The sequence below is a fragment of the Pongo abelii genome, chromosome 4 (assembly GCF_028885655.2).
Source record: "Pongo abelii isolate AG06213 chromosome 4, NHGRI_mPonAbe1-v2.0_pri, whole genome shotgun sequence".
NCBI lineage: Eukaryota > Metazoa > Chordata > Mammalia > Primates > Hominidae > Pongo > Pongo abelii.
In genome coordinates, this window is record NC_071989.2 from 135,536,519 (window position 1) to 135,564,341 (window position 27,823).

The following is a 27,823-nucleotide window of genomic DNA, read 5'->3' on the forward strand; positions in this document are numbered from 1 at the left end:
AGATGGGGACCGACTCTTGTTCAAGTTCAGTAACAACCCTGTGACTGGTGGACATGGTGACAGAATAGTTGACCTAATTTAAAAGGTTGCATTATCCAGACTTGAAAATGCTGAGTAATTTAGAACAAATCAGTGGAATGACCAGCCCCCTGTCATTATGGACAATGAAACCATGGAACTTGTTATCCCAAGAGAAAAGAAATGGAAACTATACAGGCTTTTTAGAAAGCTGTAGATAAGTTCATAATGACAGAGCTAAATGTGTTAGTAAGGGGAACTAAGATATATGAGGATATGCCTTTTGCCTCTCTAACATAGGGGATGGCAATCTTTTCTCTCTATGGGGTCTTTATTGGGGGTGACAATCATTTGGGTTATGTTATTCTCGAGCAGGAGAGTAGGAATAGCCACTTGATCCACCAGCTCTGATATCAGGCTGACAGTGTTGCTGCCTGCAAAGTAATGAGTTAGACCTGAGGATCAGTGAAGGCTCTCATCCCACAGTCCCCAGGGATCCCACTGCAACCTTTCTTCATAGATGGTAGCTGGGCTCCAGTTTCTCTGAGGCATCTTTCTATGGAGGAGATGCCCTGCAGAACACACAGCCCCTGAGCTTGATCACTGCCCCCTCTCCCCAGAAGACGTTGACCCCAGGTTATGACAAGAAGCATCTCTAGCAAGGGCTGATGGAGCTGAGGGTCCTGAGTGAAAGCTGAGTTTCTCATCCAATTCCTTTCTCAGGTGGCATCTTCTTGTTCACTTTGAACTCCACCAGAGGCATGGAGCCTACCTCCCTTACTCTCCTATTCAGATGTATAGAACTGAGCTGCAACACAACAATCTGTTCTCCCATCTATTTCCTCAAATACTAAATTTTAAATTTATAAATTATTTATTTAGATAATTTCAATGTTTATTTTAGATTCAGGGGCTACATGTGCACATTTTTTACATGGGTATATTGTGTGATGCTGAGGTTTGGGGTACAATTGATCTTGTCACCCAGGTAGTGAGTGAGTATAGTACCCAATAGTTAATTTTTCAACCCTTTTCCCCCTCCCTCTCTCCATTCTCTAGTAGTCCCCAGTGTCTATTGTTGCCACCTTTTTGTCCATGAGTACCCAGCGTTAAGTTTCCACTTATATGTAAGAACATGTGGTATTTGGTTTTCTGTTCCTGCATTAATTTGCTTAGGATAATGGACTCCAGCTGTATTCACGTTGATGCAAAGGATATGACTTCATTGTTTTTCATGGCTGCATAGTATTCCATGGTACAGATGTACCATATTTTCTTTATGCAATCCACCATTGATGAGCACCTAGGTTGATTCCAGGTATTTGCTATTGTGAATAGTACTGCAATGAACATATGAGTGCATGTGTCTTGTGGTAGAATGATTTATTTTCTTTTGAATATATACTCAGTAATGGGATTGCTGGGTCTAATGGTAGTTCTGTCTTAAGTTCTTTGACAAATCCCCAAACTGCTTCTCACAGTGGCTGAACTAATTTACATTCTCACCAACAGTGTATAAGCATTCCCTTTCCTTTCCTCCTCAGTCTTGCTAACATCTGCTGTTTTTTGACCTTTTAATAATAGTTATTCTGACTGGTGTGAGATGGCATTTCATTGTGGTTTTGATTTGCACTTCTCTGATGATTAGTGATGATGAGCTTTCTTTTTTTTTTGAGATGGAGTCTCACTCTGTCACCCAGGCTGGAGTGTAGTGTTGTGATTTTGGCTCACTGCAACTTCTGCCTCCCGGGTTCAAGTGATTCTCCTGCCTCAGCCTCCTGAGTAGCTGGGACTACAGGTGCCCACCACCAGTCCAGCTAATTTTTTCATATTTTTATAGAGAAGGGGTTTCAACATGTTGGCCAGGCTGGTCTAGAACTCCTGACCTCAGGTGATCTGCCTGCTTGGCCTCCCAAAGTGCTGGGATTACAGGTGTGAGCCACTGTACCCAGCCGATGAGCATTTTTTCATGTTCGTTGGCTGCTTGTATTTTTTTTTTTTTTTTTTTTTTGAGAAGTGTCTGTTCATGTCCTTTGCCCATTTTATAATGGGGTTATTTGTATTTTGCTTATTGGTTTATAAGTTCCTTATAGATTCTGGATATTAGACCTTTGTTGAATGCATAGTTTGCAAATATTTTCTCACATTCTGTAGGTTGTCTGTTTGCTCTGTGACAATTTCTTCTGCTGTACAGAAGCTCTTTAAGAAGTTTAATTAGGTCCAACTTGTCAATTTTTGTGTTTTGTTGCAATTGCTTTTGGGGACTTAGCCATAAATTATTTTTCAAGGCCAGTGTCCCGAATAGAGTTTCCTAGGTTTTCTCCTAGGATTCTTATAATTTGAGGTATTATATTTAAATCCTTAATATATCTTGAGTTAATTTTTGTATATGGGGAAAGGTAAGGGTGAAGTTTCATTCTTCTGCATATAGCTAGCCAGTTATCCCAGCACCATTTGTTGAATAGGGAGTCCTTTCCCCACTGCTTATTTTAGTAGACTTTGTTGAAGATCCAATGGCTGTCGGTGTGTGGCTTTATTTCTGGATTCTCTATTCTGTTCCATTGGCCTATGTGTCTGTTTTTGAAACAGTGCTATGCTGTTTTGGTTACTGTAGCCCTATAGTATAGTTTGAAGGCAGGTAGCGTGATGCCCCCAGCTTTGTTCTTTTTGCTTAGGATTGCCTTGGCTATTTGGGCTCTTTTTTGGTTCCATGTGAATTTTAGAATAGCCAAACAAGAATTTTAAATGGGCCAGGCATGATGGCTTAAGCCTGTAATCCCAGCACTCTGGGAGGCCAAGGTGGGCAGATTACCTGAGGTCAGGAGTTCAAGACCAGCCTGGCCAACATGGTGAAATCCCGTCTCTACTGAAAATACAAAAATTAGATGGCGGTGGTGGCTGAGTGCCTGTAGTCCCAGCTACTGCGGGGAGGCAGAGACAGGAGAATCGCTTGAACCTGGGGGGCAGAGGTTGCAGTGAGCCGAGATCGCACCACTGCACTCCAGCCTTGGTGACAGAGCGAGACTCCGTCTCAAAAAAAAAAAAAAAAAAAAATTTAAAGTGATCAAACATTAGCTTCACTGGTGACTTAGGTGTTATGTTATTTGTTTAGGACTCTGTTCTGGGGACAGTTGGGAGAAATGAGGGACCATAAGAGTCTTAGACCAGGTTCTGGCATCAGTACTGATAGGAGACCAATGGCAGCAAGCAAAGTCACCCTTGGGCTATGGGTGGCTTCTATTTATTTGAGGGTCTTAATACTATGGTTTGAATATGGTTTGTTTGTCCCCACCAAATCTCACGTTGAAATTTGATCTAGTGTTGGGAGGTGGGGCCTGGTAAGAGGTGTTTGGGTCATGGTGGTGGATCTCTCATGAGTGGCTCGGTGTCCTTCTGGGGTGGTAAGTTCTATCATTTTCAAGACTGGCTCAGTCCTCAGGGGAATGGATTAATTCCCTCGGGAGTGGGCTGTTATAAAGCCAGGATGCCCCATAGGTTTGAACATGCCCGCTTTCCCTTGGACCTTCTCTACCATGTTTTGACACAGCCCAGAAGCCCTGACTAGAAGCCAAGCAGATGCTGGCACCATGCTTCTTGTACAGCGGGCAGAACTATGAGCTAAATAATCCTCTTTCTTTATAAATTACCCAACCTCAGGTATTTCTTTACAGTGACACAAAGCAGACTAAGACATTTGGGATATTAAAAATATATAAAAAATTTCAAAACAGGATTCCAAATGTGGCAGACAAATCAATGCTTTTAACACCAGAAGTCCCACAAAGACTCTGTAAAATCTCATTTGAGGAGGAGCTTAAAAGCTTACATTTGAGGACCCCTGTAAGAGTGAGGCCTGAGCTAACTGGCCTGGCTCTTCCTGTGATAAGCATGGGCAGCCAGACAGTGGAGCTGAGCCTGGGTCTTTCGCGAACACTTAGAAGAGGGAGCAGAGATGATTTGGAGCTTTGGCTGCAAGGAACAATGCCCTGAAAAATTATATCTTAGACAAGATAGTTTATATCTTGCTCACACAAAGGAAACCTGGAGATAAGGCAATCCAGGGCTGGTGTGGCAGCAACAGGGCCAGAAACAGGCACCGGTTTTGCTGTGTTCTGTGTGTGGCTTCTATTCTCAAGGCCACCTCACAGTCCAAGAATTCTACCTGGGTCTAGCCATTATATCACCATTCCAAGGCATGATGCAGGAAGGTAAGAGAAGGAATGTACCCCCTCCCTTACAAGAAGATTTCCTGAACTTAGCATGGAACACCTCTTCACACAGCTTGTTGGCCAAAACTAGTTATATCCTAAGCTGACTCAGAGGGAAGATGGAAAATATCATCTTTTACTTAAATAACAATGTATCCTGCTTTAAAAAATTCAGGATTCTTTTACAAGAAAGTAGTGGGGGGACGACTTAGGAGGCAATGAGCAGTAAATGCCACAACCAGTAATCCTTATGTCCGCCTGTTTCACAAGTTCTTGGTCCAGTCTCACATTTACGTTCCCTCACTGCCTGGACATCTGACATATCTCTGCTCTAGCTGTTTTCTCTGTATTTCTCTCGACCGTTGTCTTCTACTGATCTGATTGCCAGTATATAGATAGAATCTTAGTCCACAAAGCATGGTAGATTAGAAATGGGATGTTACAATATCACAATTCTTTGTATCCACTCTCTTAGAGAATTCAACTTCTAGTTTTCTTTGAGGACACTGCCCAAGAGATCTTACCCAGCACCAGTAATTAAAGTGGTTTCACTGTCCAAGAATAAACATATTTTTTCTGTCTCAATTGCTTTGATGCCTCCTGCAATCAGTGTGCAGTAGATGACGTATGTCTTACTGATCTCTGCTTCATTCATGGATATAGTTTATGCTGGCATTAATCATCTCATGCAATTGTAGGACTTCAGAGTCAGCCAACTAGGGCAGTGGGGTGATGCATTGCATAGCCAATTGGTGCTTCACAATACAATTGTTTTGGTGGAATATCTAGTTCTCCAAGTAAAAGGTCCTTGCTCTTCTTAGTCTCTACTGATTTTAATTGAATCAGTTCAACCACATAGATCTGTTTTCATTCCAGTATGTTTGCAGACCCCCAGGAAATGGAATCAGGAAGAATAAAGTGCCATCTAAGAAAAATGTAGAGTCAGGGCAGAGGGAAGGTTGCTGAAATGTTGCATTCTCCTCGGAGGGGACAGACAGGCTGACTGCCCAAGCATGAATTGCAGAAATGCTGTGTAGGTGGGAGTGACCACTTGGTGGCCAGCTGTCAGGCACACATCTGAGCTTCAGCTCTAGAACAGCCAGGACTCCTGCTGGCTGTCATTACAGCCCCAGTCATCCACTTGCTCCACAGTATGATTTCTTTAATGGGAGAGAGAAGGAGAGGTAGAGTTTTAGTTTTGCTTCTGGGAATTTCACAACAACTTCAGTATGCTCAGGGGATACTATTTGAATATTATCTGTCTGTGTGATAGGCCAAGAAAAATTGAGAATTGTGGGTTTGGAGAATTATAGTAATCTTGATTTGGGCTTCATCAAGGCTCTTGACAAGTTTACCCACGATATTCTCGAGGATGAGAAAATGTAGCATGTTTGAACCTGATTGAATTAGCATACTCAATAGGTGCTGATTAATAGAGATGGGTATCTAATGGGGGGTCACTAGCTCTGCCCTTGCTTAATGAAGATACAGAAGATATGCTAATCAAGTTTTCAGATAACATGAAATTGGCAGTGATAGCTAATATGCTAGAGAATAGGTAAGAGAATCAGGATCCAAAAACATCTCTGCAATCCGAAAAAAATGTACTGAACCCAACAACGGGAAGGTTAGTGGGGAATAAATGTGATATCCTCTCTGGAATCCAAAACGTCAAGTTCACACATACATGTTGAAGAAGAGACTCTTAGGTGCACTGTTTGACCAGGATTTCAAACTGGCATTCATTCATTTTTATACCCTCAATTTACAGATGAAGAAACAGAAACTCAAAAACATAAGGTGCTACCCTTACATGGTCCATAGAAGGCACAGTCAGGATTGACTAAGGCTGAAGTTCTTAGCCCCTGCTCCGTCACCTGGAGCCAGAACTATCACTTCCCTACTTTTATGAATATTCATTAATTCCTTTATTCATTGGTCAACAAATATTTTTCAAGCCTTATCTTTTTTTAGTGCTTTAACGATATTCCGGGATTTAATGACGAGTAAGACAGACACAATTAATTTCCTTATGGAAACAATTAAATATTTTTTATTTAACTGTTTATTAACAATTAAATATTTCTTATTTAATTAAACATTTCTTATTTAAATGTTTCTTAACAATAAAGGGCGACACATACAATGGCAGAATAAAAACGGTATCCTATGTAATGCATCAGAGAATTCAGGGATGTTCACCTTGAGAGAGTGACATTAAGGCTGACATCTGAAGGATAAAGAGGAGTTAATCTACCAGGCAATGGGGAGAGAAAATAATATTTCAATAAGAAGGAACAACATGTGTAAAGACCTGGAGGCAAAAAGACATAAAATACTGAAGGAATGGGAGTCGGTTCATGAAAACTCTGGCATAAAGGTTATGGGGTATATAATGAGTGATGAAACTGGGGAGGAAGGACTAGAAGGATTGGAGAGGGAGGCCTTGAAGAGTTTTGCAATGCACTTAAAGACATTGGATACTATTTTCATGGGCTGTGAAACCATAAAAATTTTTAAGCAAAGAAGTGACTTAATCAGATTTTCATTTTGGAAGGTTCCTACTGGCTTCACTCTAGATGAGGGAAGGGAAGGACAGGGGCAAAACTAGATGCCTGGTGACCTGTAAGGAGGTATTGCAGGCATTCAGATGAGAGATGTTGGTGGCCTTCACTAATGAGAGTGCAGATGGAAAGAAGTGGACACACATGAAAAATATACAGTAGAGAAATCAAGGATATGGTGATGGTTTGAATGTGGAGGCAACAGGAGGATTCTAGGGTGACTCCCAGCATTTGCTCTTGAGATGACTGAGCTGATTGTGAAGCCATTTTCTGATTTTGGGAACAGCAGGAGAGGAGCATATTTGGGAGAGCAGGTGATGTATTCAGCTTTGAACATGTTGAGTTTGAGGCAACCAGGACTTGTCCAAGTGGTTGGTGTCCAGTAGGCAGTTGGATATAAAAATCTAGAACCCAAGACAGAGGTGTAGGCTGGAGATACAGATTTGGGAAAAAAAACCCTAAGAGCCAATAAAAAGAGTAAATTCAGTCCTTCCTCATATTCGTAAAAGTAGGGAAGTGATAGTTCTGGCTCCAGGTGATGGAGCAGGGGCTAAGAACTTCAGCCCTAGTCAATCCTGACTATGCCTCATATGGACCATGTAAAGGTAGCACCTTATGTTTTTGAATTTTAGTTTCTTCATCTGTAAATTGGGGGTATAAAAACAGCTACTGCATAGTGTTTTTGTAAGAATGAAATAAGATGATAAAAAATAAAGCACCTAGCAGAGTACCTGGCACACAGTAAGTGCTGAAAAATTAATAAGGATTATTATTGTTGTTGTTGCTATTGTATTTTACTTGTTGTTTGGGTGAATTTACTTTAAGAGGGCCAGGTAGTCACTGCTTTACTGAGAGGAGGGACTGAAATTTTGTCACATGACGAATGCTGAAAGAGCCTAGGGTTGGTCAGCTTGCTGTGCAGGAGGTCTGAGGCAGCATTTTTCAACTACACAAAGGAATTCCAGAAGAAAAAGAAGATACACAGAAATTAACCCTCCTAAGACCGAGCCAGAAAGAAATTGATTCCCTGAACAGACCAATAACAAGCTCTGAAATTGAATCAGTAATAAATAGCTTACCACCAGTACCACCAACAAAAGCCCAGGACCTGATGGAATTACAGCTGAATTCTACCAGATGTACAAATAAGAGCTGATACCATTGCTACAGAAACTATTCCCAAAAATTGAGGAGGAGAGACTTCTCCCCAACTCATTCTATGAGCCAGCATCGTCTTGATATCAAAACCTGGCATAGACACAACAAAAACAGAAAACTTTAGACCAATATCCTTGATGAACATTGATGCAAAAACCCTCAACAAAATACTGGCAAACGTGCTCACTTTGGCAGCACATATACTAAAATACTGGCAAACGAAATCCAGCAGCACATCAAAAAGCTAATTCACCACAATCAAGTAGGCTTCATCCCTGGGATGGCTCAACATATGAAAATCAATTAATGTGATTCATCACATAAACAGAACTAAAGACAAATACCATATGATTATCTCAATAGATATAAAAAAGGCTTTTGATAAAATTCAACATCTCTTCATGTTAAAAACTCTCAATAACCTAGGTATTAAAGGAACATACCTCAAAATAATAAGAGCCATCTATGACAAACCCACAGCCAACATTATAATGAATGGGCAAAAGCTGGAAGCATTACCCTTGAAAACTGGCACAAGACAAGGATGCCCTCTCTCCCTACTCCTATTCAACAGTTTTGGAAATCCTAGTTAGAGCAATCAGGCAAGAGAAAGAAATAAGGTGTATTCAATTAGGAAGAGAGGAAGTCAAACTATCTCTGTTTGCAGAAGGCATGATTCTACATCTAGAAAACCCCATAGTCTTGACCCAAAAGCTCCTTCAGCTGATAAGCAACTTCAGCAAAGTTACAGGATACAAAATGCACAAAAATCACAAGCATTCCTATATACCAACAACAACCAAACTGAGAGACAAATCAGGAAACAAAATCCTATCCACAATTGCTACACATAAAAAATAAAATACCTAGGAATACACCTAACCAGGGAGGTCAAGGATCTCTACAATAAGAATTACAAAACACTGCTCAAAAAACTCAGAGAAGGCACAAACAAATGGAAAAAACATCCCACGCTCATGGATAGGAAGAATCAGAATCATTAAAATGGCCATACTGCCCAAAAACAATTTACAGATTCAATGCTATTCCTATCAAACTACCAAAACATTCATCACAGAACTAGAAAAAATTATTTAAAAATTTATATGGAACCAAAAAAGAGCCTTAATAGCCAAGACAATCCTAAGCAAAGAGAACAAAGCTGGAGGCATCACATTACCCAACTTCAAACTACACTACAGGGCTACAGTGACCAAAACAGCATGGTACCAGTACAAAAACAGGCACACAGACCAATGTAACAGAACAGAGAGCCCAGAAATGAGGCCACACATCTACAACCATCTGATCTTTGACAAAGCTGACAAAAAAAAAAAATGGGGAAATATATCCTATTTTATAAATGGTGCAGGGATAATTGGCTTTCCATATGCAAAGGATTGAAACTGGACCCCTTCTTTATACCATATACAAAAATCAACTCAAGAAGGATTAAAGACTTAAATGTAAAACCCAAAACTATAAAAACGCAGAAGACAACCTAGGCAATACCATCTTGGACCTAGAAACAGGCAAAGATTTCATGACAAAGACACTAAAAGCAAATTTGACAAATGGGACCTACTTAAACTAAAGAGCTTCTGCACAGCAAAAGAAACTATTATTAGAGTGCATAGACAACCTACAGAATGGGAGAAAATATTTGCAAACTATGCATCTGACAAAGGTCTAATATCATATATAAGGAACTTAAACAAATGTACAAGAGAAAAACAATCTCATTAAAAACTGGGCAAAGGGCATGAAGAGACACTTCTCAAAAGACGACATACATGTGGCCAACAAGCATATTAAAAAAAGCTCAATATCACTGATCATTAGAGAAATGCAAATCAAAACCATAATGAGATACCATCTCACACTAGTCAGAATGGCTATTAATAAAAAGTCAAAAACAAAAACAAAAACAACAGATGCTGGCACTGGTAAGGTTGTGGAGAAAAGGGAACTCTTATAAACTTTCAGTGGGAGTGTAAATTAGTTTAGCCATGTGGAAAGCAGTATGGCGATTCCTCAAAGAGCTAAAAGCAGAACTACCATTTGACCCAGCAAGTCCTCCAGATACATACCCAGAGGAATATAACACATTTTACCATAAAGACACATGCATGCAAATGTTCACTGCAACACTATTCACAATAGCAAAGATATGGAATCAACCTAAATGCCCATCAATGACAGACTGGACAAGAAAATGTGGTACATATATACCATGTAATATTATGCAGCCATAAAAAATGAGATCATATCTTTTGTGGGAACATGGATAGAGCTGGAGGCTATCATCCTTAGCAAACTAACACAGGAACAGAAAATCAAATACTGCATGTTCTCACTTATAAGTGGGAGCTAACTGATAGAACTTATGCACATGAAGAAGGAAATGACAGACACTGGGGCCTATCAGAGGGAGAAGGGTGGGAGGAGGGAGAGGAGCAGAAAAGATAACTACTGGGTACTGAGCTTAATAACTAGGTGATGTAATAACATGTACAACAAACCCCTGTGACACATGTTTATCTATGTAACAAACCTTCACATGTACCCTCAAACCCCAAATTAAAAAAAAATAGCCAGGTGTGGTGGCACCCACTTGTAGTCTCAGCTACTTAGGAACCTGAGGTGGGAGGACTCATTGAACCTAGGAGGTTGAGGCTGCAGTGAGCCCTAATTGTGCCACTGCATTCCAGCCTGGGAGACAGAGTGAGATCCTCTCTCAACAACAACAACAACAACAAAAAAGGTAGAATTATCCCCATGGGACCCTAGAAGGGGAAGTAGGATGAACCAAAAGGAGTTTCAGAGAAATCAACCTCAGCTAAATATAGTGGAAACCTTCTAATAGCCAAAGTGCCAAAGTTCTTAGGATAGAATAGTTTTTTGCTTTTGTTTTTTTTTTCAGAAGTACAGACTTCCTCATCTCTAAATTAAATTAAATTGCAGTTAGAAGAGTGATACCTACTGTTGGAGGTGAGGTTGGACGTGGCCTTGCTAACTGCAGAGCTAGGGCCTAGTTTGAATGAGGTGTTTATTTAGGTCCTGGCGTCCTCAGCAAGTTCATTAAAATGTATGAACATTACATTACAACATTCATTCTCACACTTGTTCTCCAACCATAAAAGAGATTATTTTCTTCATTGAGTAGGGCAGGGGGTTATGATTTTTTATAAGCAACCCCTCCAATAGCCTGTATTGTACAATCTTCCAGCCTCTAAGTCCCAAGTGTACACAACACAGCGACATGGGTAAGGAGTACAGAACTGTCTGGGAGTGCTGCTGAGAGGTTTAGTTTTCCACTTACCCCTCACCCCTGAATGCATCATTATCCCTCCCCGGCTGAGGTGTCTCCTTCCCCTCAGCCCTTCCTCCAGGGTTCAGCTTCAGGAAAGGCCCCATGCTAAGTAATAAATAAGAGGTGGGCAGGATTTTAAATCTCACCACCCTGGGTTTACTTTCTGATAGTAAAACGGAAGAAAAATAGAGTGAAACCTTCATGATTTATGGGCTCCCTTCCTTTCGGAGGTTTTCCAGTTGCATCTTTGTGCTATGCTTGACATTTATGATATAAGGTATTAATATCTGCAAAGAAGAGCTGCTGGTGCTAATTATTCAGACCTGCTCTGACAGTGAACTGGTGAGCAGCACTCATATGTCAGATCCCATCTACACATTAAGTCTTTCACTTAAAATAGGTGGGAATTATGAGGCACTATGGGCCTTAGCTGTGTAGATTGTGCAGAAAGTCTATAGGATATATTAGTAAATTAACTATGATAGGGCTGCTGAAAAGCAAGCCAATACCTGTCTGATAAATAGAATCCCCAGGAAAGTCTTTGATTTAGGAAATGTGCCAGAGACATAAAATGATATGAGGGAGGGAAAATGCAAATGATGAAACTAACTTTTCCTACTTCAGAAAGGAAACTGTTTGCCTCTCCTTCCAGTCCTTCAGGTTGTCAGATGTGCCTTGTTTCTAGCAGCTATTTGTAATATTAATCATTTTAACAGTATCAAACAGACTGGGTTTTTACACTTGATAAATTTTTGATGTTGAACCTTTGAAAAATGCAGTGATGTGATTTTTTTTCTCCAGAGTTTCTCCCCAGAAGCCACTGTTAATTTGCAGATGCCAACACGTGACTAATGGTTTTATCTCAAAAGATTAATCCACATTAAATTAACATAGGACCAAGGCCTCAGAATTGTATAGCCTTTCATTGTGAGAGATTCCAGGCTTTGTGACTCTGACAGACAGGCTGGCAATTGTCTCCTCATAAGGGATGGTAGCTGGTTAATCCATCAGTCAGCCTGGTAGACCCTGTTATTGCCTACCTAACAGTCAATGCCCTCTTCTTCTTTATCAAGAACACCAATTTTGTTCAGGGAGCAATGTGCTCAGCTACAGATGATGAGATATGATAGATCTGCTTCAGTTCCGGTGAACTAAATTCCCTGTGATTGGTTCAGAGGTGAGCAAGTGACTTAATTCCAGCCAACGAAATGCAAGAGAAGGATGGAAAGGAGCTGAATGGGTTGGAGGAGGAAGGCATGGTGGCTTCCAGAAAAGAAAATAAAAGGTGATCATCATGTGGAAGTTAGTCCTTTTTGTTTCTGTAATTTCCTTCCTGAGACTGCATGTGGCTGTGAGAAAACTGGTTCTTGGAGCCAGCAGCTATGTTGGGCTCTTGAGTGGAGACCATAGCCAGAACTTTGGGTGGCAGAGCAGACAGACGGGAAGAAACTGATGTCGTCAAGCCACCAAATCAACTGCAGTCAGTTCCTTCTGCCTACCTCTAGATCACTTTTTAAACAAATAACAAATGTCATGATGCAAGCCACTGTTAGTAAAGGTTTTTGTATGCTGCTGCTGGAAGTATTTCTAATGATACAGCCTATTTTGCAAGCCTGGAAATTGTTCTTTCTCTCTTAAAAAAATTCATGTCATACACAGGGCAGGGAACATCACACACTGGAGCCTGTTGGGGGGTGGGGGGCTGGGGGAGGGATAGCATTAGGAGAAATACCTAAGGTAAATGACGAGTTGATGGGTGCAGCAAACCAGCATGGCACGTGTATACCTATGTAACAAACCTGCACTTTGTGCACAGTTAACTTAGAACTTAAAGTATAATAAAAAAATTTATGTCATACATGCATATGGTAAAGCAAAATGTTGAAAAATATATCATGGTGTTAAATAGCAAGTGCAAGTATTATTCCCAGCTCCCAGTATCCTCCTCAGAGGAAACTACTTTTAATTGCTTCTGTTTCAGTCCTCTGATGGTTAGACTGTAATTTAGGGTAATTTGCCTATTCTTCTATACTGAACACATTATTTAGACAGTATATATTCCTTCCCTACTTTGAAAGAATTTATCTTCTACTATTCCCCACATGTATTACATTTCCTCTACAGCTACATTTATAGCTTTAAATCAATAAGTGCCACTTTTCATATTTTTTACTACATTATATATAATTAAACGCAGAATTAAGTGGTTTAATCCCCAGAAAATGGAATGTAATCTTATGTCACTAAACTAGTCATAGAAGCATGTTCTAGGCATTGAGATCAAATGGATTCTCTTTCTTCACACTCAATTTCTTCAAAATCATGCCACACTTTAGTTGTTCATATTTACACATTGGTTCTTGAAACTATTTTTTTATCCAAAATTGCTAATTGTCTTACATTTTTCTTGTTGCAAACAGAAACACATGTGTTCTTCATGATATCACAAAGACATCAGCTTCTTAGTTATACTATTGTTGAATGAAAAAAACTTTCTTAGAAGATATTATTTTCCTAGGTGTCTGATTTCCTATCCTAATTTGGTCAATAACATATTCCTACAGAACTGTGAAAAAGGCATTGTTCCATTTTCTTCTGGTGGTATTTCAAATGAGAAGTTTGATGCCAATTTTATTTTAATTTTTCTGTAACTTTTTTCTTGACACTCTTTAGCATTTTTCCCCGCCCTTCTTTAGTGTTTAATTCCATAAGAATGAATTTGAGAGTATCTATATATTTACTCTGCTTCATACAGAACCTTCAATCTTTTTATTTTTTAGTTCTGGAGATTTTCTTCTACTATTTTTTTTTTTTTGGTTAAAAATAAATAATTCACACACCATAAAATTCACCCTTTTAAAGCATACAAAGAAATGGTTTTTGTATATTTACAAAGCTGTGCAACCATCACCACAATCTAGCTTCAGAACATTTTCATCACCCCCAAAAGAAATCCCACACCCATTAGCAATCACTCACTCATTACCCCTTTCCCCCAGCCCCTGGAAACCACTAATTTACTCTCTGTCTCTATGGCTTTGCCTATTCTGGATGTTTCATATAAATGGAATCATACAATATGTGGCCTTTGTGCCTTTGTGCCTGGTTTTTTTCACTCAGCATAATGTTGTCAAGGTTCATCCATGTTGTAGCATGTAGCTCCTTTCCTTTTTGTGACTGGATAATGTTTCATTGTATGTATATACCACATTTCGTTTATCCGTTCTTCACCTATGGTTTATTCAATGATTTTCTCCTGCACATTTTTTTTTCAGCTTTCTTCTGACAGTTCTGTTAGGCGGGTGTAGGACTTCTATTGATTCTCTGATTGTAACTTTTGTTTCATACTTTTGATTTCTTTTTACTCATCATTTTGGTAGATTTCCTTGATTTCATTTTTCAGTGTTTGTGTTACAGGCAAAATTTTTTAGCAGCCATATTTTTATGAGACTGAAGCGCTACTGACTGAGCTAACGAGGCACCTTAGCCATATTTTTAATTTCCGGTAACCCTTTCTTGTTTTCTGGTTGTTCCTTTTTTATAAGAAGCCTCTTTTGGGCTGGATGCAGTGGCTCATGCCTGTAATCCTAGTGCTTCAGGAGGCTGGGGTGGGAGCATGGTTTGAGGCCTGGAGTTTAAGACTAGCCTGGGCAACAAAGCAAGGTACCCATCTCTACCAGTACTTAAAAAAAAAAATTAGACAAGCATGGTGGCACGTGCCTGTGGTCTCACTTATTCCACAGTAGGCTGAGGTAGGAGGATCCCTTGAGCCCAGGAATTTGAGGCTGCAGTGAGTTATTGTCATGCCACTGCACTGGTCACAGTAGTGTCATGACTTTATTTCTGCCTTATTTCTTTACTGTAAATGTCATGTGGCTTTGCAAGGGGGAAGTGAACTTGTGTGCCCGGCATGCCATCCTGAAGTGTAAATCTTCAAGGATCCAGTGCATAAGAATCTATGGTACATCCAAGAGGTCGGCAAATAGTCAAATTATCAATTTTCTCTTTTTTTTTTTTTTTTTTTTGAGATGGAGTCTTGCACTGTTGCCCAGGCTGGAGTGCAGTGGCACGATCTCAGCTCACTGCAAGCTCCGCCTCCTGGGTTCACGCCATTCTCCTGCCTTAGCCTCCCCAATAGCTGGGACTACAGGCGCCCGCCACCATGCCTGGCTAATTTTTTGTACTTTTAGTAGAGACAGGGTTTCACCGTGTTAGCCAGGATGGTCTCAATCTCCTGACCTTGTAATCCACCCGCCTTGGCCTCTCAAAGTGCTGGGATTACAGGCGTGAGCTACCGTGCCCGGCCTGGTCCTCTCCTCTTTCTTCTTGCCAAGAACTTCACAAAAGTATATTTCTCTCGGATGGCCTTCCTTCTGGTCACAGTGTCATGACTTTATTTCTGCCTTATTTCTTTACCGTAAACGTCATGTGGCTTTGCAAGGGGGAAGTGAACTTGTGTGTCCGGCATGCCATCCTGAAGCGTAAGTCTTCAAGGATCCAATGCATAAGAATCTATGGCACATCCAAGAGGTCGGCAAATAGTCAAATTATCTGAATGTATCTGGATGTCTTCTTAAGTGAAAAAATTATTCAGAGAAAAGAAGAAGTTCCATGACTCACACTCACATCACCATGTACTTTGGCTCTCTTCATTCAAGATATTTTTTTTTTCAGTAAAATAAAGTCCTAATTAAAAGAAAAAATGAACAGATTCTCACAGGTAGTATCAGGAAGTATCCCAAAGACACTTAGGTATTGACATCTTCGAGAAGTTTAGCTTAGTTTTTTAGCCATTCTGTAAATATGGCCTGATAGTAGGTTACCTCCCCAGCTTACATATTTGTGACATGGATGGAAGCTACAATTTAATTTTTAGCAGTGTGGAACCTGAATCAGGGCAGCTTGACCTGGGTCATAAAGAAATTCAAAAGGGACTCAAGACGTTATATTAAAACCTACTAAAGTGGATATAAAAATATAAAACACATGCCTCACCTCAACTCCCACTAATTTTTTGAAAGAAATTCTTTAGAAAAGGAAAATTCATTTAAAAACAAAACCAAAACACCCATTTATCTTTCCAAGGCATAGATGACCACTATCTTTCACTTTGGGGCTTTTCTTTCTCTCCCTTAAAAATTCAAGGGGAGTTGGAGAGGCTATAAAGTCTGTCTCTGGGTTGCAAAAAAAGGGAAGCTTTCTGTAGGCAAAAATCTCCAGCGGGTAGACTGCAGTCTCCTCCCCATGAGATCTTGCAGGTATAATATTCTGGCAAAAACGACTTTTCATTCCATGAGAGGGAAGGAAGACAGTGAGGACATCACAGCTTTCAAACCTCTTGTTGTCCACCGTCCTGGAGTGGGAAGGTGGTGAAGCTCTTACATTCGCTTTTCTTTTGTTTCTTCTGAGTCTTCGCTGTGACCTCTTTCCCTGTCCCCCGCCGGCCGCACCTGGACACAGTAAAGGGCCACAGTAAGGGCTCTCAAGCGTTGGAGCCGCTGAGTCATCTGACCTTCATCGCGCTAAGCTCCTGACAGATGTTACACAGGTCCGGGATGTTTGGGCAAACCTCTCACCCTGGCATTGGAGTCCAGTCCAGCTCTGTCACTAATGCTTAACCTTCCTATGGGCTGTTTTCTCACTTGTAAAAAGGGGTCCCTAATACTTGCGCACCTTACAGGAAGTAACATAAGCCAGGGTATTTGTGAGGGCGTTTTGGAAAGCATAAAGCCCTCTTGCAAATGTGAGATGTTATTATTGCTTCCCTTACCCTGGCTCTAGTTTCAGCCCGGGGCCTGCCCACGGAAACCAGCTGTGGCTGTTTCCTCTGTGTCCCGCGGTAGCACCGAGGAGGCTGGTGCACTGGGCTCCCGTGGTTCCCGCCCGGGCCCGCCGCAGCTGGCTCTGAGGAAGCGGCTCTGAGGAAGCGGCTCTGAGGAAGCAGCTCCGCTGCACCGCCAGCCCCGTCCTCGCGCCGGCGACCCTGGGGCGGGTCACCTCGCCGGGTCGAGGCCTCCCGGGCAGGCCTGGCGGAGGGAGGAGCGAGGCCTGTCTGCGGGAGACCCGGGGAGGCGTGTCATGTGCAAAAGGGTGAGGCTGCCAGGAGCTCACGCGCGGGGGAGTGAAAGAACGGGGTGCAGGGGCTGCTCAAGGCGAGGCGAGGCGGCGGAGAGGCAAGCGCGAGCGACCAGGAAGCAGGAAGCCCGGGCAAGCTACCTGTGCCCTTTATGGCACCTGTTTATTTTCAAGTGGCTTCCTCCTTCAGCTCCTCCGGGCGTGTGTATCAGCCGGCATGGCGTCTCTGCCCCATGCCCTGGGCCGTGAGGGGCCCGCCGGCGACGCGGGAGGCGGAGGGAGGGGAGCGAGCAGCGCACCCCCCTCTAGCGGCCGGAGCAGGGACGCCCAGGGCGCAGGCTTTCGGGCTGGACCTCGAGAAACGTGTGCAAAGTATGTGTTTTTGCTTGACACTTGGAGAATTCTGTTTTTTGGCTTTATTCCTAAAAAGCAAAGATGGGCAATTGAGATAAATGAAAAAGAGAGGCATCAATAAGAAAAACCAACGAGTTCATCAGTGAATTTTTATGGCATCTAAAATTTTAGGTTTTGGTAACTAAAACATAGTGTAGGCAGCAGATGAGACTGTAATATCCCTCGTAGTTTGTCCATGTCGTTCCCCAAGCGTGAAGTATTATGGCCATCGGCAGCAAAAAAGCGTATTGGTGAGATTTCAGGGGATGAGATCTCTCTCATCAGCAGCCATTCCATCCCATTTTCTTCTCAGGACTGGTTTTTGCTGTTCACTTTTTCCCCTTCCTAGCCCCATTGATCAGGGAAAGGGGTGGAGCTGGAAGGCAGGGAAAAGTATGAGTCAAAATTAAGCTCCGATGTTAAAACCCTGGTGTTGAAACCCCGGTGTCCCCAGGCTTGAAGCTAACTGCATGGCGCTCACCCTTTAAATGGTCAACATCCAAGCGGGAAGGCAGAGAGGTCCAGGACGAAGCGACCACCCCAGGGAGGGAAGGACACAAGTGAAATCTGCTCTGGGAGTCCCAGATCTTAGTTCATCCTTGGAGAAAAGTCCCAGAGCCAAGAGACTTACAAAGTGAGATGAATGAAAGAAAGAAAATAAACAATTGTTGGGTCTGTCAGGAAAGGAGAATGTGGGATTGACCAAGAACCGTTATATTCCAGGCTCCTTACATATATTATGTATCCCTCCCAGCAGCACAGTGAGGCAGGCCTGCTTTGTGATTTCATTTTGCAGATGGGGAGACTGAGGCACGTGGAATCTGTTTGTCAACACCACATGGGTTTGTGGATCTTTGATTTGAATCTCAGCCTCTGTCATTTTAAATCTTGTGTTATTTTCTTAATGGCAAGCAAGAAAAACATATTTGTGTCCTAATAACCCAATAGAACTGTGGTATTTTAGTGCTGGAAAAGTGCCTGGGGCCACTTATTCAGTCCCTTTCAATGCCTTTATTTCAAAGTTGAAGAGGCAAAATTGCCCAGAGTTGGGCAAGGCAGGCTTGGAATGCTGTCCTGTGTCAGTGAAGGGCACCCACCATCCACCCAAGCCTTTTAGCCCAAATCTGGACACTATCTTGGTGACTCCCCCCTACCTCTTACACGGGATCCATTTGTAAGTCCTATAAGCTTCAGCTCTAAAGAACTGAATCCTCCCCCTTCTCTCTCCTGACTTTATGCAGTAGTCTCCTAATTGATATTTCTAATTCCACTCTTCACCCTGTAGTCATAGTGATGTTTACAAAAATGAAATGGTTTCATTCCTCTGCTTAAAGCACATCAAATAAATCTCATACTCTTAGATTAAAATCTAAACTCCTCAGCGTGGCTGCTAGATCCTCCATGAGCTCATCCTTTTCTGCTGATCTTGCTAGGGTCCCTCTCTTCTTCCTGCTCTCTGCTGTTGCCACATGGCCTCCTTTCTGTGCCTTGGGCATATTAGGGATGTGTTGCCGGAAACACTCTTTCTTGGAATCTAGTTAGCACCTTCCCATCCATCAGGTCTCTGCTTAAATGGCAGAAAAGCCTTCCCTGACAGCTGCACTCCAAGTGACCCTGTAAAATTACTCTATCACATCAACTCCTTTATTTTCTTCATAGCATTTATCACTGTCTATAATCTTCTTGATAATCTGTATACTTATCTTTATCTACTAGAATGTAAGCTGGGGATTTCACTATGTTGTTCATTACTACTTTCCAAGGCTTAGACCAAGGCCTGATACATAGAAAATACTCAAAAATATTTGTTGATTGAATAAATGACCAAATGAGCTTAGGCTTCTTGATTCCAGGCCAGTGCCCCTTCCTTCATTGGCCCACTATGATATAGGTGTGTGACATACTTGGGAGACGGAAAACAGAAAGGTCGACTCCAAAGGCTAGTAGCATCAGGAGAATGGAGAATTTGGAAGAAGAGAGAGAGCCTAAACAGACTGAGAAGCGTGGGAAGGGAGAGCAGGGATTAAGTCTGGACTGTGGCCTGTGACAAGATCTCCAGTGAATATTTCTTGATTTATCCACAGACACTGCGATGGAGTTTATTACACATAACAGCAAATTCCAAAGCAGCAGTGGCAGCAGAAAACAATGAAGGCAAAGGAAGTAAGCCCGGGAAGAGAAAGCAGTTTTTGGACAACAGTTCCTTCACCTCAGCATTTTTCATGGATTTCAAATAAGCGGTAACAATATTTTTATTTGCACATTTTCTTTGAAAATAAAAATGATCTTATTGATTTTCAAAAAGAAAATAATCAAAGCATATGTTTAGATTTTTCTTGCTATTTTATCTTATTTACAAGTGTAATGGTTACCATTCAGGTGAGGTGGCATATTCTGAAGCATCCAGAAGCTTTCTCTCCAACGAAATTATCTTCCTCATTTTGCTTAAATTTTATATAAGTAGCTGAAAGGAGCTTTAAAATGCTGACAATCAAGATCAACAAAGGCTGAGAAGTTACTACATACAATCCTGTGATCCCCGAGCATGATACATTGACTTTGAGAACTTTGAGGACAGGCTCTATGCTCTGTTCAGTTTAGTGTCCTAAGGTCAATGGCATATGGTGTTATGCTAGGTACTTGGGAAACAGTCACTGTCTTTAGGATGCTTAGTAGATGTTCAACAAATGTTTAAGATGTGGCGGGGAGCAGATGTGAAATGGTAACAAAAAGTAGTACAGGGTAAATGTCCCAAGAGAAGTACAAAACTTGGAGATGTAAAGGAGGAAATCATGGCTTTTCAGAGGGGTCAGGGAGAACCTTATGAAGGGCAAGTATTTGAAGATAGAAAAGATGGGCACTTATTATTAAATGGATGAATACATGCATTAAATTGCCAAAGGACAGAAAATTCCAAGCAAACACAGAGGCAGGAAAGCATCGCAATTGTAGGATTCAAGCAGAGGAAGAAAAGCCAAATGTCTGGAGCAGCAGGTTGAGGAGACTGTGCTGTTGAGGCCTTGGACCCCAGTAGATGTGAGTAGAGTGTTCTGGATATTTCTGTGAGCCTTAATCCCACCTTGCTGGAGGTAAATTTAATCTGTCATTTGGGTGTTCTCTCTTCTTCAGTCTCTCAGAGACTTTGTGGTTCCTTAAAACACAGGCGAATTACTCCTAATTTTTGGCTTATTATGGTGGCCCTATTGTTGAAGTTGTCATGAACTCTTGAATGGCAGTGACTCTGTTTCTCTGCTCTTCTTGGCCTGCAGGCATCTTTCTTCACAATGGAAGCCCTATTGCCAAGGGTACAGCCTCCCTAGCTTCACCACACAGTTAGGCCCCGCAGAGTCCTTGTTGTCTTCCCCAGGTTCTGCTAGAAGTAGGACACAGGCCCCTTGATGATTGTGGAAACCACCCCACCTTCCTGGTATAGGGCAGTATGGCAGTCTCCTTCTCTCCTTTGTTACTTCTGCTTCTACCTGTGTTGCTCCAGCATAATCCACTTCAGGAACCCAAGCTCTTGAAGACCAGGACACAAGCAGGTGTGGTAGGTCATTTGCTTTCGAGCTTCTGCCACAAACTTCCCTGAAGTAAGGCGGCAATTAGCTTGGCTACTTGCTTGGAATAGGAGAGGAAAACACTGGCAATGAAAAGCACAAATTAGTAGTTCAATAAATCATCCTTCATATGCTTAACTGGGTGGACAATGAGAAGGCACTGAAGGTTAATGAATAATAGTATTCATACTTTATTATTCACCTTTTTTCCCATTAGATTAAGAATGGAAAGAAAGATGAAAAGCTAAAAGAAAGCATGGTAGAGGATGCTAGAAATTGGAGATTTGGAGGATACAGTCTTACCAGGAACTCATTTGTCATGGCCAGCTAAACTCTGGGCTGCTCACTTCCTTTTTTCCTTCACTTCGTTTAATCAAGGCTGAAGCAGGTGGCCCTAGTAATAAGGTTGAGAGGTTTCCTGTTGCATCTAGGTGGGAATCAACTTTTCATTTATTCCTGGACATTACATTAACTTTGAAAGTTATCTATGGGGATTTTTTAGCTGAGACCATTTTCAAATAGGCCTTCTGCGTAGGGAGAAATTCACTAGGCCTCAACTAACAGAAACCCAGAAAAAAAGTGACTTAAAAAATTAGGGATCCAATTATTCTTATTTACATCTGGAAGCAGAGTCAGGGCTCATACTGAGGATTTGTGAAGCCCCCAGGATCCTCCTGTATTTCCGCTCAGTAATCCTTACCATGCTTTTGGGGCCTGGTGGTCACAATACTGTGGCTCCACCTCCAACATGATGTATCTAGGAAGGAAGAAGGTATGCACAAAGCATCCAGTCACTTGAGTCTATGTGCCTTTTAAAGAGCTTCCACAGAAGTTTCATCCTTTGACTTTCACTTGTATTTCATTGGCCAGAACTGTGTTACATGGCCATTCATAGGTGCAGAGTGGGCGGGAAAATAAAGTTTTCAGTTAGGCACATTGCCACTGAGAAAAATTCAAGTTGGTTTGTAAAGAAGAAATGGATATTGAATAGACAACTAACAGTGACTGCCACATTCTATACCATTTTGTCATTTTATCCAAGTTAATGTGCCTCCTGGGAGAGCAAACCAAATTTTAGCAAACAAATAAATCTTCTATCAATGCTTCTCTCCTCTGTGCATCTACCAAAATGAATCCACCAAAAAGAAATAACTTTTGTATTGGTATCTCATATTATGCATATTATAATTTCCCTCCATTCACATAGATCATACTGAATTGATTATATTTAGGGATTCATAAATGTAGTTATTTAGAAAGCTCCCTATAATGGCCAGTTCTTTGTTAAGTGTCTTTTAGTGCTTTCTTCTTCTCTCACTTTTTACTTTTCTATGTGGGCTATCATCTCATCTATATTGGTAGTTCAATAACAACTTATTTCCAACTTCCATATCTTTTTTTTTTTTTCTTTTTTTGAGATGGAGTCTCACTCTGTCACCCAGGCTGGAGTGCAGTGGCGCAATCTCGGCTCACTGCAACCTCCACCTCCCTGGTTCAAGCAATTCCCCTGCCTCAGCCTGCCGAGTAGCTGGGATTACAGGCGCATGCCACCATGCCCATCTAATTTTTTTGTATTTTTAGTAGAGATATGGTTTTACCATGTTGGCCAGACTGGTTGCGAACATCTCACCTCAGGCAATCCACCCGCCTTGGCCTCCCAAAGTGCTGGGATTACAGGCGTGAGCCACCATGCCTGGCCTCCAACTTGCATATCTTTATGAGCCAGTTATTGCTTATAACTGCATTGTCCTATACATCCAACTTTATTCAGAATAAGAACTAGTTTCACAGATGCCTTAAATTCAACATACCCAAGGGATCTTAGTGTCTTTCTCTCCCAAACTTTTACCTCCTTTGTGTTTATTCACCTCGGTGAGCACACATGCCCACACCAGAAACCTGTGAGTCATTCCTGAATCTTCCCTTATGTTTCTTCCTCCACACAACCATTTGATGTTTAAAGTTTTGTCCAGATAGTATACTGAATATTCTCAAATGTGTCCTCTTCTCTCTAATCCATTGCTACCCCTTGGGTTCACCTAGTTTGGACTAGTTGTTTTTAGCTATTTGTTGCCATGTGAATAGCTGTCTGTTAGATTTATTCAGTAACTGCATGTCATCCAGAATCTGCAGCTCTCTGTGGTAATTTTTAAATTATCGTGTTTTCATTTGGATGATATTTTAAAACATGAACAATTGTGGATCACCTCAATGGCTTCCTTAGAGCTGAGTACTGACAGTTGATTTTGGTACCTGCACCAAATCTGTCTCCTGCATGGAAATCTGTCTCCATACAAGTGATGTCATCATTCACATTGAATTAATAAATTAATTTGAATTGTATTGTTTTTGTTAGTTTATACACATTTTTATAGTTGCAAAAGAGCTATAAGCATAAGATGCTTGCACTTAATTTTATATCTAAATAACAATATACTAACAATATTTAAGTGGAGTTTTGGCTCTAGGATAATTTATCCTTTTAAAGAGGGTGCATATATTAATGAAGTGGGTTAGCCCAGGGTCGGCAAATTTTTTTTTTGAGACAGTGTCTTGCTCTGTCACCAGGCTGGAGTACAGGGGTGCGATCTCGGCTCACTCCAACCTCTGCCTCCAGGGTTCAAGCGATTCTCTTGCTTCAGCCTCCCAAGTAGCTGGGACTATAGGCACGCGCCACCATGCCCAGCTAATTTTTGTATTTTTAGTAGAGATGGGGTTTCACCATGTTGGCCAGGATGGTCTCCATCTCTTGACCTCATGATCTGCCCACGTCAGCCTCCCAAAGTGCTGGGATTACAGGCATGAGCCACCAGGCCCAGCTAGCAAACTTTTAAGGTAAAGAGCTGGATAGTAAATATACTAGGCTTTGGTGGCCATATAGCCTCTGCCATAACTACCGAACTCTGATGTTGAAGCATGAAGGCAGCTGAAGACAGTATGTAAACAAATGAGTATGGCTGTGTTCAGTACAACTTTGTTTACAAAACCAGGCTATATTTGGACTCCATGTACAGTTTGCCAAGTCTTGGTCTAGAGAAGACACTCCAAATCCTTTGGCTTGATGTACAGTGTGTTCATCTCTCTAGACTCATCTCCAGTATTCTGAGCATGCCCTGTGCTCCAGCTGGACAGAACTACTTCTATTTCCCAAGGACGTCACCCTCTCCCACTATTCCATGCCTTAGCAAATGCTTCCTGAGATATCCTTCCCTGTCTTCTTAAACTTACTATCTCCATCTCATTCTTAAAATAAAACTTAAAAACTGCCTCCTCTTGGAAGCTTCTCTGGCCCTTTGAACTGAGTTTATGCTTCTTTATACTTGCTCTGTACTCCCAAAACACTTTTGGGAAACTTACTTGTATTACAATTGGGCATTTACTTGATTATTTGTAATCAAGATTAGAACAATCTGCTGTTCTAGACAGTTTCCTTGAGAGAACTGAGAGAATCCTTTCTTTCTTTTCTGCAGCTTAAGCTGCTGCACCTGTTGCCCCCAGATTTAGGGAGTGATGGAGAGAACAGAAGGAAATAAGAGAGAGTATGAATTCCATATTGACTTCCTATTTACCTAAAGAAACTAAAAAACAAATCCCAGAAATGTCTGCGTTTTCCTTGAATTGGCAGTAAGGTATTTTTCCATTTGTGGAAGTGGGTCTTGTGATCTAAGTCAGTTTTGAAAAAATAAAGGGGGTTTTATGTTTGCACATCTGGGTTTTGGGACTGTAAAATTCATGCCTGTTGTAGAAGTCATTTAACTTCGGCCTGGTGTGGTGGCTCATGATTGTAATCCTAGCACTTTGGGAGGCCGAGGTGGGTAGATCACGAGGTCAGGAGTTCAAGACCAGCCTGGCCAACACAGTGAAACTCTGTCTATACTAAAAATACAAAAGTAGCTGGGCATGGTGGTGGGTGCCTGTAATTCCAGCTACTTGGGAGGCTGAGGCAGGAGAATCACTTGAACCCAGGAGGCAGAGGTTGCAGTGAGCTGAGATCACACCACTGCACTCCAGCCTGGGCAACAGAGCTAGACTCTGTCTCCAAAAAAAAAAAAAAAAAAAAAAACCCAAAAAACAACAACAACAAAAACGTTATTTAACTTTGATAAATGGTGGGACTTCACTGAAAAATAAGAGACGAAGAAGAAAAAGAAAACATGCTATGTGTGTTTTGTTTTGGGTATGGTTAGGTAGGCTGAGTTGGGGAGACAATAATGAAAGCCTGGATTTTTAAATCCTACAGCAGGAAGAAGCCCAGAGGGGACTGTTAGGGAAGCAAGCCTGTGAGTGGTAGAAAGGCCAGTAATTTTAAGTCCTGGGCAGGGTGAGATTTGAGGACTCAGGGCCAGGGATGTGGGACTTTCCCTCTCCCTCTACCTCTTTGCCCTTCCCTTGCTTCTCCCTGCTCCCTTCCTCTATTTTTGTCATCTAGATGTTTCTACCCTATGGTGTCTTCTACTGAATATTTGGGAAATGTTAATGCTAGTCATCTAACTGTTAAAATCAAACTCTTTTACCCTATGTAGTTCTCATTAAATGATGCTGATGATTTTATACAAATGTGTTGACATTTTACCATATTATGTTTTTAACAGGGTATAAACTTCAGACTATCTATATATATATGTATATACTGAGATGGAGTCTTGCTGTGCCACTCAGGCTGGAGTGCAGTGGCGCAATCTTGGCTCACTGCAACCTCCACCTCCCGGGTTCAAGCAATTCTCCTGCCTCAGCCCCCCGAGTAGCTGGGACTATAGACATGCACCCCCACACCCAGCTAATTTCTGTATTTTTAGTAGAGTCGGGGCTTTGCCATGTTGTCCAGGCTGGTCTCGAACTCCTGAACTCAGGTGGTCCACCTACCTCAGGCTCCCAAATTTCTGGGATTACAGGCGTGAGCCACCATGCCTGGTCTCAGACAATATTTTTTATATATATAAAAAAAACCAAGGTCTTCCTTTCGTCCACACATGGAGGTTAGTGGTCCTTCTCTAGAAACATTACCATCATCATCATCATCTCATTGACAGCTTGTGGTATGCCAGGCACTGCACATGTAGCAACTCAGTTTTGGCACCAACCATATAAGGAAGAGTTCTGTGACATCCCATGTTACAGATGTGGACACAGAAAGGTTAAGTAACTTGCCCAAAGTCACATGGGTGGGAAGTGGCAGGGCGGTCTGGCTCCTGAGGTGATGTGCTTCACCTCCACACTCCACTTCCTCTCCAGATTCTAATTCCCAAACTTACTAATATCTTCTAATTGCTGTAGGATATTCATCCCCCATCCGTGTCTATTTATGATCTATATCCACCTTTTGTGAATACAACCAGTAAAGTTTTGTCTGTATAAATGATCTGTGTAAATGTCTCTTGGTATTAAGATGGCTCATGAGGAAATAGAAATTATATTTTGCAGTCCTTGTCTGGTTTCCACAGTAATGGATTATGTCTATAGGATGTGAACTCAATAGGTTAGAAAAGTGAAAGAATCATTTTCAGTAATGGTACAACTGACATCATGTGGCTCCTGAGGTGATATATTGAGAAGGACAAACATCACCTATGCGATAGTACTGCCAAAATGTTTCACCTCAATCTAATCATGAGTAAACAATCAGACAAACACACATTAAAGGACATCCTGCAAAGCCGCTGGCCAGGACCCTTCACAGGCATCAATGTCATGAAAGACACAAATGCTGAGGAACGCTTGAGATTGATGGAGACTAAAGAGACAGGATAACAAAATAAATGTGTGAGCATTATTTGGATCCTAGATCAGGGGAAAAAACAGCTATACAGGATGTTATTGGAACACATGGGAAATTTTGAATTTGGACTGTATATTAGATAATGTTAAAGTTCCTGAGCAATAATTATATGCTGGTTGTATAAGAGAGTGCCTTTGCTCTTAGGGGATAGATGATGGAAGACACACACACACACACACACACACACACATACGGGAGAGAGAGAATATACACAGTAAATATATATATATATACACACACACACACACACAGTTTTACGTATATACTTTATATATATATAAAGTTAACAAGATGTTAACAATGGATCTAAATGAATGTTAAATGGATGATTGCTGTAGTACTCTCATGACTTTTCTGAAGGTTTGAAATGTTCATAATTTAAAAATATATCTGGGAGTAGAGAAAGATTGGGAATATAGATCAGGCTAGATTAGTCCAGCATTGATTGTTGTTGGCGCTTAGGGTTGAGCATATAGGGGTTCATTAGATTATTCTGTCTACTCTTTTAGATGTTTGAGATTTTTGCCCAACAAAGAGTTTTTAAAAAGAGAATGATTTAGTCAGATTTCCTGCTGGTGACTCTCAATAAATGTTTGAAGAGAATAAGCTGCCATGACAGATGGCTTCTCTACCTGTGTCTTACCCTCACCCCTACTTCTACCCAGCCCCAGCTACTATTTTCCCTTGCCTGGACCCTGACCCCATCCCCCATTTATTATCCAGCCTGAAGCCAAGGTGATGTTTTTTAAAATGCAAAACTG

The 27,823-nt window shown here is 41.4% G+C and overlaps 1 protein-coding gene across 1 annotated transcript in view; it reads left to right on the forward strand.

The window, feature by feature from the left end:
- Positions 1-17,195: 17,195 nt before the first annotated feature.
- MEGF10 (multiple EGF like domains 10) overlaps positions 17,196-27,823 on the forward strand; it is a 244,996-nt gene continuing 234,368 nt past the window's right edge. The window contains exons 1-2 of the mRNA XM_054555890.2: positions 17,196-17,351; positions 19,814-19,969. The gene's annotated coding sequence lies outside the window, so the exon portion shown is untranslated. The remainder of the gene's footprint in view (positions 17,352-19,813; positions 19,970-27,823) is intronic.